General features: G+C 38.1%; 1 protein-coding gene across 3 annotated transcripts in view; it reads right to left on the reverse strand.

Moving 5' to 3' along the window:
* ssrp1a (structure specific recognition protein 1a) overlaps positions 1-16,427 on the reverse strand; it is a 108,453-nt gene that overhangs the window by 46,731 nt on the left and 45,295 nt on the right. The gene's annotated exons all lie outside the window — the stretch shown is intronic.

The raw sequence follows: 16,427 nt of genomic DNA on the forward strand, positions 1-16,427 counted from the left end.
ATTTTGAAAATTAGTATTATTAGTATTAAATATGAATTTAAAAGATAAATTTGTGTGGGGTGGACTTATATATGCTGAGCACTGTATGCATTTAATATTCAGTTAGTGTAAACTAACATATAAACAAATTTTCAACATTTTAATAGTTTAAAAAAATTATATTCACTTCATGATCAAAAGCAAAAGGGTAATTATGTTCATCTTATAAAATTATATAAAATTTCCAAAATATAATTAAATAGGTATAATATACAAGTTTACCTAAAAATATAAATGAGAACACAATATATAGACTTTGATTATACTTTAATCATAAATTTCATAATCCATAAGTTATATAAGTCTAATTTATTTTCATTTCCCTTTGACATTCTGTCAGCTTAAGATTTACATGACAGAGTGCTGGAAATGGAAAGGTTTTTACAATTAAAAAGAAAAAACTTTTGTGAACAATTGACAATTTTTTAGAAACAATACAATTTTACATGAATTTGAAGAAAGAAATACAAAATAAAAAGCAAAAACATGTACACCACTGGTCAGGGGTCAGCTTTACTAATTTTTTTACGTTTTTTTTTTTTTTAAGAAAATGATTCTGTTTCATCAAGGCGGCATTATTACAATTTTAAACAACTGTTTTCTTTATTGATTTTATTACTATTACCATTAATAATAATAATAATAATAATAATAATAATAATAATAATAATAATAATAATAATAATAATTACTGTTAGAGTGCTATCTGAAGGATCTTTTGACTCTCAAGACTGGAGTAATGAAGCTGAAAATTTATCATTAAAATCACTGGAACAAATTATTAAAATAAATTATAAACTACTTTTGAACAGTTGTATTGTAGTGCAATAACATTTCACAGTTTTACAATGTGTACTGTATTTTTGATGAAATTAATGCAGCCTTTGTGAGCAGGATAAGCTTATTTCAAAAGGTTTAAAAATACTGACCTCAAACGTTTGACCGGTAGTGTATATTACCAATAGTTGTTACACTGTAAAACCCCAAAAGTTAAAGTAACTCAAACGATTTAAGTTCAAAAATTGATCCTATTGAGTACTGTGAACTTAATCGATTTGAGTAAATGAAACAATTTGAGCACAGTAAAACCCAATAAATGAAGAGAACTCAAACCCACTACTGTAACACAGTAAGTAAAAGCAACTCAAAGCGTTTGAGAAAATCACCACAAAATGAAACTTTACTTACTATTTACTCACTCTCAAGTCCTTCAAAACCTTTTCTCTATTCTGTTCGGGAAATTGGAAAACTCAGCAATGAAGATACATTTTTTATCCAAAGGGTTTGTCCATATTTGACCCATCCAGTGGTGGAAAAAACACTGAAAAATCATACTCAAGTAAAAATAGCATTACTTGCCTAAAAATGTAGTGCAAGTAAAAGTACTGTATCTGTTGTAAATATTACTCAAAGCATGAGTAAAAAGTAGCACTTTTAAAAGTACTTAAGAGTAGTGAGTAGTATTACGCTGTGAACGGCTGATGATGTGTGTGTGTAAACGTAACATTCTGTAGTGCATGTATACAGAAAACATCCGCCATCTTCTCTTCAGTGACATTCGGTCTAAACAGTCTTTGCGTCATTGCGTGTAGAGATTTTGGACATCTCAGACACGTGTAATGCTTCCAAACAGTTAGCTGCATGTCTTAAGGTATTTCAGTATAATGTGATTTACATTATGTGCGATTTGATTGGACAGGAAATCGCAGGACTGATCTTTCTAATCCCCAGAGACAGGAAAAAATAAAGTTGCGACTGAAGGTTGAAGGAAAGTAGTGGAGTAAAAGTACCAATACAGCTCTAAAATGTACTTAAGGGAAAGTAAAAAAGAACTTTTTAACACTACTTAGTAAATTACAATTGCTGAGAAAAACAATTACAGTAATTTGAGTATCTGTAGTTTGCTGCTACCTTACAACACTGCCCAAATCTGAGGTTAAAATGTCACATTTCAAACTGTTACTTGAGGGATAAACATTACAGTATAAACACTATCAAGCAGCATTTAAAATGAGCGAATGTTCAGGTGCTTAATGTCTCATTTCCTCAGGCTATGTTTGGGGTAAAATTAAAGGATCAATGAGAATTGTGTTTCCCTTTGAGCAACACACCTGCACTGGTGTTATCACGGCACACACACACACACACACACACACACACACACACACACACACACATAGAGATAGAGAGGGGTGTGACACGTTCTTTTATGTGCAATTATCACAAATGACGGGAAAAGATGAGTTTGGTTTGGGGAATCTCTCTCTCACACTCACACACATGGCCGAAGACTCAGTGAAATGCGTAATGCAGAGTCCAGTCGCTCTTCGGCCGCTAAATGGATGACCACACATCAGCAACAAAGACCGCATTGTGCGCCTGCGAGTATGTGTGTGTGTGTCATCACGTGTCGCTCTGAATCAGCTTGAGTGGATGTGTGTGTGTGACTGTTTATGCATCTGTGCGACTGTAAAGTAGTTTTATTTGTTTTACTTTTAAAGCCGAAACCTCTCATCTCGTGCCATCGAGCACGCCTGGATCTTTCTGCCATATGTTGAGCAGAGTGCGAGTCTCCCCTGTCAATCACGCATTAAATCACGCGTCTGTCATCAGTTCATCAGCAGAAGCCTATTTAGAGAGTCTTTATCGCTCCCTCTGTTCTCATTCGGTCAGCAGTTGCTCTTCGTCACTGTCTTCACCCCCGTTTCCCTCTCCTATCCTCGTCCGTCACACATACACGCTTTCTCTCTTTAAGCCTCGATCACCTGCAGCACATAAAAATTCCTTTTTTCTCTCTCCAGAGGACCGTGCAGCTGCCTATGGGGAGTTTCTGCATTCCTGTTTCTCTTTCTGTCTGACTCTCTCTCTCTCTTTCTCTGTGCCTCCTCAAATCTGCAGTTTTTTTTCTTTCCTTTTTTCGTTTTCTCCTGCCGCTTTGTCTTTGCCTCTCACCTGTGGCCCAGCCCTTCCTGTTACCTCACGGCTCCCACCTGCCGCGCCCGCGCCCCCGCCGCGCTGCAGGGCTGGGCTGAAACTCTCCGAAACCGCTCGGTGCGGGGGAAACCTGGGGCACAGGTTGACTGATTTATTGCCTAATCAATTGATCCTCCCAGATAAGAGTCGGTAACCACAGTCACAGTGCATTTTATGTACATGAGTGTTGACTTAGCCCTGGAGGAAAAACAGACTTTAATGTACCGTGGCGTGTTTTAGTGTTATTCAACATGCTTTCAGAAAAGATTATGGATGATTGTTTTGGACTGCCTACAGAGAATTTGGTGTGTGTGTGTGTGAACGTGGGTGAGTGAGTCAACTAGCAGTGTGCTTAAAGTTGCACCAAAGTGAGCTATACTTGCTACCTGCCACCTACATAAGCAGCATCTTAACTCAAGTGACATACAGGTGACTGGTTTCTGAAATGAACTACAGGGGTTGGACAATGAAATTGAAACACTGGCCAATTTAGTGTTGGGGGTTTGATGGCTAAATTTGACCAGCCTGATGGCCAATCTTTATTGATTGCACACTTCACCAGTAAAGCTGCGGTCACACTAGAGTTTGATAACGCGAAATTCTGTCGTGCGGCGCTGCTAAAAGGGGTGGGAATAAACAAGCTTATTAGACATTTTCAAAAGTGAGCGATAGCTCCATGTTTCAAATTTCTGTCTAGAAAGGTCATGTTTTGATCCTCGGTTGGTCTCACGCAGTCAAGTGATGCATGACCCTGCGTTTCCGGTCTGACGCATTCGCATGCATATGAATGGAAGTCTATAAGAGGAATGCACACAACATTATGAGGGACATCATATCAAAATTGGACAAATTATTGGTACGCATCTCACTGGTGCATCTGTGACCAGAAAAGCAAGTATTTGTGATGTATCAAGAGCCATAGTATGCATGGTAATGTCAGAATACCACCAAGAAAGACAAACCACAGTCAATATGAGTAACTTTAGATACAAGAGGACCTGTCTGAAAGGGATGTCCCGATACTAACCCGGATTGTATCTAAAAAACTTAAACCCACATCTGCCCAAGTCACTGCAGAATTAAATGTGCACCTCTCAACTCTCCCGTTTCCACAAAAAATGTCTTTCCCACATCTGGGAAAGTTACGGTGTGGAGAAGCCCCCAAAAATGTACCACCCAGACTGTTGCATGTTCATAGTGAAGCATGGAAGGTGGATCTGCGATGGTTTGGGCTTCATTATCATGGCATTGCCTATACCCAATAGTTGTGCTATAGATGGGTGCATCACTGCCAAAAACACTCAAACCCCCTCAGTAAGATTATGTACACCCAATGATTAAAATATTATTTTCTGAAGGCAGTGCCTTGTATCAGGACGATAATACACCAATACACACAGCAAGACGGCGACAGAGTGGTTTGATGATGATGTAAGCACAGGTAGAACTACCTGCAAGGCATTTCTGCCTGACACACCTCCGCTGGTGCTATTTAGGCTGGCTGCAGGGTCATCAGCCGGTAGCCACCCATCGTTGATGTTTCGCCCCTTTAATCCCGGAACATCTCCGGGTGGTGGAGTAACGGTAGGGACGTCTCCCTACCGCCCCCCTGCAGCCAACCCTAGAATCCTTCTCTCCTCCATGACTTGTCCTTCCTCTGAAGCCATGGCCAGAAGCTCCCTTTCTCTACCTCCTTTGCCAGCTCTTTTAGTGCCCTTGATAATTTGGTGCCTCTGACACTAATAGACTTAAGGAGCCATTGAGTGGAGGTTCCAGAGAAGCCTTGGCAGCCAATTTCCCACTGGATAAGTGAACGCGCTGGTCTGCATATCTCTCCTTTTTCCTCTGAAACGCAGCATCCAGACCATCTTCCCATGGCACAGTTACGTCAACCACGATGACCGTTTTTACAACAGTCGACCAGAGCAAAATATCTGGCCATGGGGAGGTTATAGCAATTTGCTGTGGGAACTTCAGCTGATGATCAAGATCTGCTCTCAGCTCCCAGTTGCTTCTAGGTGACAGCAGCTAAGTGCCTCACCTCCTTCCCTCACAAACTGGAAAGGACCACAAGATGTTACTAGTGTTTTTCTGTTGGCTTCCAGTCTGGGAGCCTCAATGACTTCTGCTAGTTTTTTTACAAGACCTGGTCGTGACGCCATCTGTATCTTCCTTGACTCAATGCTGCCTTGCAGCTGGCCAGGATATGTTGTAAACTGGGATTCAGATGGCCACAAAGCTGGCAGTTTTCATCTGTACCATACCAGAGGTGCAGCTTCTTAGGGCTTGGGAGAGAGTCATATGTTGTCCTGATTAGGAAGCTCAACCTTGCTTGTGGCATTCTCCACAAATCCGTCCACGTCACAATCCTGTCAACAGCAGCCAACCAGGTTGTCCATTTCCCTTGTTGGGATTGGCTTACGGCCTTGATCTTGTAACTCTTATTTTCTTCCCTCTTAACTTCAGAGATCACCAGATTTCCTTTCTGTCTTTGAGGCTTTGGACCACATCCTAGGTGATGTTCCTCAGCCCAGGCCTGCTCTACCTTGTTGCATGAATCCAACAACTTCTTGATGTTTCAGCCGGTTAATAGCCAGGTGCACTGCATAAGGTGTTTTCCATTTTTTTCAGTCTTTACTTGGGCGTTGGTGAACATGAAAGTGAAGTTGAATCTCTCATGGCCTGCACAGTCCTTTATTCACTTATTTTCTTTCGGCTTAGTCCTTTATTTATCAGAATGAAATGCCAACCATTCCAGCATATGTTTTACGCAGTTTTACCAGCTGCCACCCAGTACTGCATACACACTTGCATTTACACACGCGCTCATACACTACGGCTGATTTAGTTAATTCAATTCACTTATAGTGCATGTCTTTGGACTATGGGGGAAGCTGGAAAAACCAACGCGAACATGGGGAGAACATACATACTTCACACAGAAATACCAACTGGTCCAGTCAGGGCTCAAACCAGCAATCTTCTTGCTTTGAGGCAACAGTGCTTACCACTGAGCCACTGGCCTACACAATCACCAGAACTAAATATTATTGAGCCACTTTGGGGTGTTTTGGAGGAGTGAGTCAGGAAAGGTTTTCCTCCTCCAACATCATGTAGTGATATGGCCTCTATTCTACAAGTAGGATGGCTCAAAATCCCTCTGGCCACTGTGCAGGACTTGTATCTGTAATTTCCAAGATGAATTGATGCTGTATTGGGCTAAAAAGGAGGCCCTACACCATACTAATGAACTATTGTGGTCTAAAACCAGGCGTGTCAGTTTTATTGTGCAACCCATGTGTATATAAATAGTCTGTCATACCCAAAAAAAGAATTCATATTTATCTTTATATGTAACTGACTGATGACACATAGTGCTTTTTATAGCTTAAAGAGATTGTCAACACCTTAAATCATATTTCAAAAGAGTAAAACTGTATTGTTTTAATACAGATTTTTCATTTAAAAGATTTTTAGTTCTGATGTCAAAGCTGTATTTTCAGCATCATATAATCATAAAAAAAACAATAACAAATCATATTTATTATTAATCCTGAAAACAGCTGTGCTGTATTTGGTAAAAACCATGACAGTAAACAGTAAATTACCGTAAAATTAAAATAATAATTGTTTTAACTTTTTTTTTTACTTGCCCAGTAGTGCAAGTTGCGTGCAAGAAAAGTTTATTAACTGTTTAAAAATCCAATAGTATCTGGATGCACCCTTTATGATGCATGCTGAGATTGCATCTCTTAGAGACACAATGCACCCAATGAAGCTAGTGATATCACTGTGAGGGGTAGGGTTAGGTGAGCCCATTAAAAAGCATTGCACGCAGCTCAGATTGCACTGCACTGCAGCCAGACCTCTCTCAAAAATAACCTGTGAAAAAAAGTGATATGCTAGCCACCCAAACCTTTATCTCTTCCACATGTTGAAATTTGCATGTAAACTGTAAAACCCAATGAGTTAACTAATTAAATTACGTACAATTACAGTATACATTTCTTAGATCTGACATTGGGTTACTGTGTAGCACCTCTGAAAATAGCATGTTGCTAAGCTAACAGCCTAGCATTAAGAAACATGAAAAATATAATCATACTACTGTAAATGAAAATGGATTTCAAGTTTTTGTAAATGATGTAAAAAGCGTTCTCATCCTTCATGTGCATGTTTTCTATATGGGCAGTACAACGTGTTATCATTAGAGTAAGAAGCGCAACATGCAAGCATCGCATTGCCTTTAATAAACACACACCCTGACCTAATATGGAAGACATTGGCAAACAAAGTGTTCTTTACAGTTTATTGGTGCATAAAATTGTTCTTGGAGCTTCGTATAATTACAGTTGAACCACTGAAGTCACATGGAATGTTTTAACAATATTTTTGGTTTCTTTTCTGGATTTTCTGGACCATTTTGTGGCTGTTTCTGTCTGTATAGGATCAAATGTAGAGCTCCTCTTAATTTGTGTTCTGAAGATGAAGGTCTTAGGGCAATGTAACGACACAAGGGTAAGTAATTAATAACACAATTTTCATTTTTAGGTGAGCTAACCCTTTTGGAAGCCATTGACATCTGTAGCATATCTATGATGTCTATCTAGACAGCTCACTACAGTGTTGAATGAAGAAAAACTGGATGCTAGAACAGCTTCAATAGCCAGGGCTTTGGTTCGAATATGTTTCTCATATGAAAATGGAGTTAGCATGTGTCTGAGAGAGAAGGAGACATCGGTGATCGTGCCAGTGAAGCTGAAGTCAATTGTAATGTGAAATACACTTTGATGAACACAGAGACGTTTGTCTGTGAGCATGAGTATGTGAGTGAGTGAGAGGTAAATAAAAAGCTTTTAGTGTCAGAGATGGAAGGACAGAGATTACAGTCTCACTAACATACACACACACACATGCAAACATACCCTATCTGATCTGTCTCTCCAGATACACACGGCTCGGCCTATTTTTGGAGGCTTTTAAAAGTTTCAAGAATCTTCAACATAAACTAGTGAACTGTAACGGTTCCTTAAAATCTGGATGAGCATGTGTGGTTCTCCCATTCCGTTCTGCTTCTCCTCTCTTTTACATTTCGCTCTGTTGTTTTTCCGTGACCCAAACACAGTCTGACAGGTGAGGAATGGCTTTCTCACGCTGCGAGTGATTGCGATCCAGGCAGAGGAGTTGGAAAGCGACGAACGCCCTCGAGTGATTCCACTTTTACTGCAGTTAAATTAGGTTGGCCGAGTGCCACGTCACAACATCTAAAACTGGAACTCAGTTAATAAAAAGAAATTCTTTCAATCTTTAGTCAAGAGTTATTTTATGACTTAAAAAATTGTTGAAGAAGTCCCTTCTCTGCACCATTGCTGCATTTATTTGATCAATATGAAAATTTTCATATTTTTTTTTTATGGTCAATATTGATGTTAATAGTACGCAGTCTTTATAAACGATTCTTTCAACTATCAATATTGAAATCATTTTTGGTTTTGCTTTATATTTTTGAGGAAACATGATGCATTTTACTTTTTAAGATTTTTTTTAAGAGGCCAGCAAAGTGGCTAAGTAGTTAGCATGGTTGCATCACAGTGTAACGTGCAGGGATCAAAGCAAGGAACAGAGACGAGGATCCAAGAGCAGGTAAAATAAGATTATATTTAAGGCAAACAAGGACAAATAAAAGTGGCTGGTACAAAAAGGCCAATCCAAAACTGTGGTCAAAAGGCAGGCATAAGGTCATACTAGGCAGCAAAACAGAATCAACGAAAACAAAGACACTTGGACATGCAACGTACTTACATCAAAGACACTGTGATGAGATGGTGTGTGTGAGATATTCATTTATTCATTCATTCATTCATTTTCTTGTCGGCTTAGTCACTTTATTAATCCGGGGTCGCCACAGCAGAATGAACCGCCAACTTATCCAGCAAGTTTTTACGCAGCGGATGCTCTTGTAGCCGCAACCCATCTCTGGGAATCACAATCACACACATTCACACACACACCCATACACTACGGACAATTTAGCCTACCCAATTCACCTGTACCGCACGTCTTTGGACTGTGGGGGAAACCGGAGCACCCGGAGGAAACCCATGCGAAGGCAGGGAGAACATGCAAACTCCACACAGAAACGCTAACTGAGCCGAGGTTCGAACCAGTCCGAAAGATCAGTGATACAGGATTCAGCTGTGAGTGTGTCATCAGCCGTGATCAGCATCTGGTGTGTGTGACATGGCCTAAAGGGATTTGTAGTTCTTAGCAGCTTCGAGAGGAGTCTGGCTGCAGACTCGGTGCAGTGCAATCTGAGCTGCATCCAATGCTTTTTAATGTGCCGAACTTGCCTTACCCACCTGACCCCAGCCCTAACCCTACCCGTCACAGTGACGTCATTCACTCCATTGAGTGCATTGTGCCTGACATTGCATCGCTGAGTGATGCAATCTCAGCTTGCATCATAAAGGCTGCATCCAGATACTATAGGCAGCATCTAAAGTTCACCAGCGATCTGTCAGGAATAATCGCTGGTGATTGTGACACACGGCAAGAAGGTCGCTGTTTCAATTGGCATTTCTGTGTGGAGTTTGCATGTTCTCCTCATGTTAGTGTTGGTTTCCTGCAGGTGCTCCGGTTTCCCCAACAGTCCAAAGACATTCGCTATAGGCAAATTGGATAAACTAAAATTGGCTGCAGGGTGTGAATGACAGTGTGTGTGAGAATGAGAGTATATGGATGTTTCCAACACAATCTCACGACAATTCTTAACTTTGTGATTTAGTTGCTAATTTGGATGAATTCGTATGATCTAATTTGTACAATTTAGTTCGATATGCATATCCCCCCCAATGAAGATTGGGTTTAGGGGTGGGGTTAATTGCCACGCCCCCTTTTAAAAATTGTACAATTTCGTACAACTGAACTTGTACGAATTCGTACAAATCAGTCACTAAACTAACAAAACGTAAAATACTTACGTTTTTCCTGAGATCAGGCTGGTGTTTCCAATCACTGGGGGTTGTACAGAGCATTCGCCGTGCAAAATAATTGCCAGATAAAGCAAGGAATAAACTGAAGGAAAGTGAATGAGATTCTTTGATGAAAAGAAAGTAACAGCATTTGTTTGAAATGAAAACTTTTTTAGCATTATATAAATATTTTACTTACACTCAATCAAACAACTTGATGTGTTCTTTATAAATGAGAGTAAATACATTTTTAATGATACTTTTTAACAGTATAACAGTTTTCATTAAAATATAAAGCAGCCCAACACTGATAATAATAATATGAGTCAATATGAGTTTCATTATTTGATGCAGGCTATTTTTATGTGAGAAGTTGCTCTTAATCAAGCATAACTTGTTGTTTCATTTAGACTAGGCTGAGTCTTGGTGAAGAGAACAGCCTAATTTTAAATATCACTGAACTTTTTACTGGTAGCCTCTTGTATTTTTATTAATTGTAAAGGAAAAGTGTGGAATCAGGTTCAAAACAACCCCTTTGGTCATTGCTCAAATCCTCAACACCTTCATTTCCTCCATTTATTAAGGGGTTTCATTTTATCTGAATAGAGGAACCTCTGCCCTCTCAACACTGACTCAAGTTAGAATTCACAGAGAACATCTTGCCAAACACTTCCATTGTATTTAGCCACTGAATTCAGTGGCGTCGAAAGAGAATGTTTACGTTCCATTCATTGAGAACTGTCAAAGTGGAAACATGTTGAAAAGATGAAAAGTCAATGGAGCCTCCTTTAATGCTTGAGCAATATTGTTTAGAATCACACACCTGTTTTTAAAGCAAAGAGAACGACACATGCGCAAAAAAAACCCACAGCCATACCTCAAGTTTGGGGAAGCAATTGGGGGGAAATTACAGACATGTGTGCACTTTGAAGGTAAGAAGTCAGTTGTACGAACTCTGACATGAGACCGTGACCTTGTGAGATCTATACGGATGCAGAATTAAAGGAGTGAGTTAAGCTACTGACAGAGTGTATATGTATGAACATATGTTGGAAAGTTTTCCTGTCAGCTTGTGAAGTCTAATTAAACAAAGAACATTTTAGACATGATAAAGAGCCTGTCAAGGAAGGTTGAGTCTTAAGTCTTTGAGGTTTGAGTCAGGTTGAGTCTTTGGACCTTTAAACGGATTATGTGCAAAAATAGAACTTTATATTAATTTAAATTAATATTATTTTATTATTATTTATAGCATTTTTTATGTTGTATAGTAAACAAGGAATTCAACAAACTGCTGTTGCATTGTTAGATTCTTTTTATGTAGGGTATTGTTTGGGGAGTTTTTTTTCCTTCACTTTCATCAACTGATGAAGTTGTGTTCCTCGCCACTGCCACCATTGTCTTTCTTGGTTTGGGACTTGTGGAGCTGCGCATAGATAGATATGCTCTTCTGTGTTAGGACTTTCAGCGGTGACAATTAAACCACACTGAACTAAACTGAGCTTTAACTCTGAAAACTGGACTGACACAGATTCAATCTACTAGAACTTCTATGTTAAGCTGCTTTGACAAAATCTACATTGTAAAAGCGCTATAGAAAAAAACATAAATTGAATATTTTATAGTTCTGAACCTGTTTGAGTGTCTTTCTTCTATTGGTTTTCCGATGTTACCAAGAATATTGGAAAGAATATTGGAATACCATTGACTTCCATATAGTGAAGAATCTAACTAAGGATCTGAGAATCCTTGTAGCAAACTTTTGTGTGTGTTCTTTTAACACAGCAACCATTTATTTGTATTGTGTTTTATTTTTATTTGTTTATATTTGTTTATATTCATTTATTCATCATTTAATAATTTAATTTAATTATATCATTAGTAATGTATAGAATTATCATTAAATAATTTTATTGATCATTAGTTAAAGATTTGATTGTTAAATTAAATCATATGCAACTAAGATTATTTAATAAACTTTGCTCCTTCTTTATCTTCATTACTTCGTCTCCTGCTTTTGCTCCTCTTTGGGTTTCTTAGTCAACTGCTATATTGATAGTAGACTGTTAATTCAGCTGAATACTGGTTAACAGATTTGGGTATTAGAAACTCTGCTGACTTATTGTCCATATACCTGGAGAAACTGACATTTTCTGACAAGATTTGGCGTCTGGGGCTGGATCGTATTTATCTGGTGTGGACATGTTGATCTAACAATAGTGTTTATTTTTTCTACTATGGATTCCAAAGACTATTTTCATAAATTATATTACAGTATCTCACTGATATTAATATAACAGCAATTAACCATTAACAAATCAAGGTTAAAATCCCTTTGAAAGCAAAATGCAATTTATTTGGGTCTTGATATCATGTTGATCTTAATGTTATCTATAGGTTAGTGTGTTTTTAAACAATGATGAATTTCACATTTAAATGATAAACTTGTTGTAAATCAGTGATTTTGTTGACATCACTCTGCATTTTAACTTCTCGTTACATTTCCTGTCCAATCAAATACTCTCTATAATCTGAATCATCCCGTCCTCTAGAAGATGCCAAAGTTGTGGTTGAAATCTGTTACTTATTACCATTTTAGTGCACTAAATAGGGGATAAATGATTCAGACAGTGTTAACGTTTTCCACTAGAGTGAATGACGTCTGGTTTAATATTAGTGTTGTGTAAACCTTAACTGTCCATGAAAGTTTAATTCATATCTGTGACCACAAAGTTAAAACATCATTCAAAAAGCCAAACTTTTGGGAAATCACCCTGTGAAAATAACGAAACCTCAAATAGAAATGAGTTGGCAAACACAAAGAGAATCTGACAGTTTAATTTGAAGTCAAATTATAGGCTAACGATTCCCGGTGTTCAATATCAGGCTCTGGTGTGATTAGCGATTATTAGGCTCTTAAGATGCTGATTGTGACATTCGTAACTGATAAGATGATAACCTGTAAGCACAACTCAACTGACTGGATCAGATTAATGGCAGAATAGCAGAGCCAAAGTACAACTCCCAAAAAATAGCGCAACAATATTCTTCTGTAAATTGCAGTTTGAGACATGACCTGCTAGAGGGCAGGGATGTGACTCTGGACTTATTTGGAGTTTTTGGAAATGAAAGCAAAATATTAATTTCATTCATTGATTTATTCATTTTCCTTCAGCTTAGTCCCTTTATTTTATCAGGGGCCGCCACAGCAGAATGAACCGCCAACTTATCCAGCATATGTTTTACACAGCACATGCCCTTCCAGCTGCAACCCATTGGGAAATATCCATACACACTTATTCAAACACATGCACTACGGGCAATTTAGTTTATTCAGTTCACCTGTACAGCATGTCTTTGGACTGTGGGGAAAACCGGAGCACCCGGAGGAAACCCATATGAACACAGAAAAAACATGCAAACTCCACACAGAAATGCCAACTGACCTAGCCGTGGCTCGAACCAGTGACCTTTTTGCTGTGAGGTGACAGTGCTAACCACTGAGCCACTGTGCCGCTCACCAAAATATTAAGTTAAGGTTATTTTTTTACTGTTTTAAAGTATTTTCTTTAATCAATATTTAGCTTTAATTTTCAAAAACTGCAGGGCTCCAGACTGTGATCAAATGGTCGCATTAACGTTTTTTCTGCTGGTGCAACTTTTTTTTTGAGGTCGCACTTATTTGTCAGCCTGACCATTTCTATTCTGATATGATGTTTACATGTGCTTTCAGTCAGAAATCGCACAGGTGTTCGCTGCGTTTTATTATCCTCTTAATATTAGTTTATTTGTTGGACGTTATTTTTATGTGAAGTGTTGCTCTTAATCAGGCATTAATTGTTGTTTTATTCGGACTTGGCTTTAGTTTTAAGTCAATTTGTAGTAAGCTCAATAATACATTAAACATGTATTTTTCTTTTTTTTTTCCCCATCCCATAGCTGGTGCTATCGAAGACCCAGCGCCACCAGCCCTATAACTCTCAAATGGAGAGTCTAGAGATTTATTTTAGTTATTGTATAATGTTGAGAGGAATTAAATTAGTAAAATTAAATTCAACAAGTTTAAACCAGCTAATTCTTATCTGCCCTAAAATTAACCCCAGGTATTAATACAACATAAATAATATATCATACTGAAGTCTGTATAGAAAACCCATGATTACAAGTTACACATGTTTTAAACTATGAGGGCCACCATTTTAGGCACACAGTGTATGACATCAAATGGTTGCACTCAAAGAACTGCTCGAAATACACAACTAAGAAAACAAAATACCAACACAGTGTCACAATGTGTGGCTTTTGGTTTAAATTTTTATTAAGAGAAGCATTTTTGATACTAAAAATTAGTTTAAAAATAAGAGAAAATACAAGAAATGATAGACGCCATCCTGGCAGAATCTAAAAAGCTGACTTGTCATGATGCTACGGAAGAAGAAAGTTCCAGCTTATTTCCAGAGGAACCTGAGGATATTTTTTTGTTTCCCTAAATATCCAGACCCCATTTGAGGAAAATTGACAGTACAGCATTTGGTTTAACAAAATGTTATGCTTTTATCCATCACCACCGGTAAACAATTTCAGTAGCTCTGGTCTAAAAGCCTCAATAACATCAGAGCTAAAGTGGAGAAAACAAAAATGTGGATCTTTGGCAAATTTTGTTAAGCCACAGGCATCTTCCCGTGATTTTCTCCTCTTATTATTGCTAGAAAAGCCATGTAGAACCAGATCGCTTCTCACTCTGCTCTTCAAATGATAATTTTAACCAAAAGCTGCACAATGTGCCATCATATTTATTTTCCAAATAAATCAAGTATTTTATTTTCCAAAATGAGCTGCAGTAAAAATAGCGACATGCAGTGCCAGATTACTGCCACACCTGTTCGCTATCAATAAATCACTTAAATAGGACCTGCCAGACTCATTGAAGTAGACCAAAGTATCCTTAAAAGCTAGACATCATGCAGAGATCCAAAGAAAATGGAAAATGGTTATAAAACAATTTCTAAAGCCTTTCCTAAAGCTTTGGGACTGCAGTGAACCACAATGAGAGAGACATTATCAACAAATGGCAAAAACATGGAACAGTGGAGAACCTTCCTAGCAGTGGCCAACTGTCCAAAAGTACCCCAAGAGTTTAGCGACAACTAATCCAATAGTTCACAAAAGACCCCACAACAACATCCAAATAACTGCAGGCCTCAGTTAAGTTAAGTGTTCATGACTTCCCCATAAGAATAAAACTGGGCAAATAGGGCAAAGTTCCAAGACGAAAATCACTGCTGAGCCAAAAAGAACATAAGGGCTCGTCGTAGTCTTGCCATAAAACATCTTGTTGATCCCCAAGATTTTTTAGAAAATAATCTAACAAGACTAAAGTTGACATTTTTGGAAGGTGTGTGTACCATTATGTGTGGTGTAAAAATAACACTGCATTTCAGAAAAATAAGATCATACAGTATCAACAGTAAAATGTGTTCGTGGTAGTGTGATTGTCTGGAGCTGTTTTGTTGCTACAAGATCTGGAAGACTGTGATAAAAGGAAGCATGAATGTGCTGTGTACCAAAATATCCTAAAGAAAAAATGTCCGGCCATCCGTTAGAAACCTCAAGCTAAAGTAAACCTGGGTTTCGAATGGCTATATCCACTTCTGAATGGCTAAAGAAAAACAAACCAAAGACTTTGGAGTGGCCTAGTCAAAGTCCTGATCTGAATCAAATTGAGATGCACTGGCATATATAAATTATATATTATATCCGATATGAATTTTTGTTTATTAAATGACATTTTAGAGGCAGTGTATAAATGTGACTGACACAACCTGAGGTCATATTTATTTATCTTTTCTGGGTTTTCACCTTTAATGGATAGAACAGAGAGAATTGAAAGGAGAGCATGGGGAGCAGAAAGAGGGGAAGGATTGGCATAGGACCACGAGGCAGGAATCGAACACAGGTCGCCATGAGCACCGGAGTGCATGTGTCGACGCACTAACCACTACACCACTGGCACCGAAGTCTTTTTTTTTTAACATTTAGATATATATAAGAAGGCTACAAGTTAATACAGAGTGATCGGACACAAGTTTAAACTGACCAAATACAGATTTGAACGATGGCCAAGAGAGCTTAACATGCTGCAATTTAAGAAAACACGTGCAAATACAAAAAACACCAGCAAATTGAGAAAAAAAATATCTCAAAACCGCAAACACATTTAAAAAAAAAAAAAAAAAGCACTCCATTTTGTCACAACAAAAACAATTAATAAAACCCTCTGCATTTTCTCACAACGCAAACATTTTACGAAAATGAGCTGCATTTTCTCACAACACAATGGAAATGTTTCAAAGAAACCCTGAAACATGACAGACCTGGCTTTTTAGGTGATCATTTAGGCTAATAAATACTTAAGACACAGGAATAAGAAAATTATAATAAACAAAC

This window comes from Danio rerio, chromosome 14 (genome assembly GCF_052040795.2).
Source record: "Danio rerio strain M-AB ecotype USA chromosome 14, GRCz13ab, whole genome shotgun sequence".
Classification (NCBI taxonomy): Eukaryota; Metazoa; Chordata; class Actinopteri; order Cypriniformes; family Danionidae; genus Danio; species Danio rerio.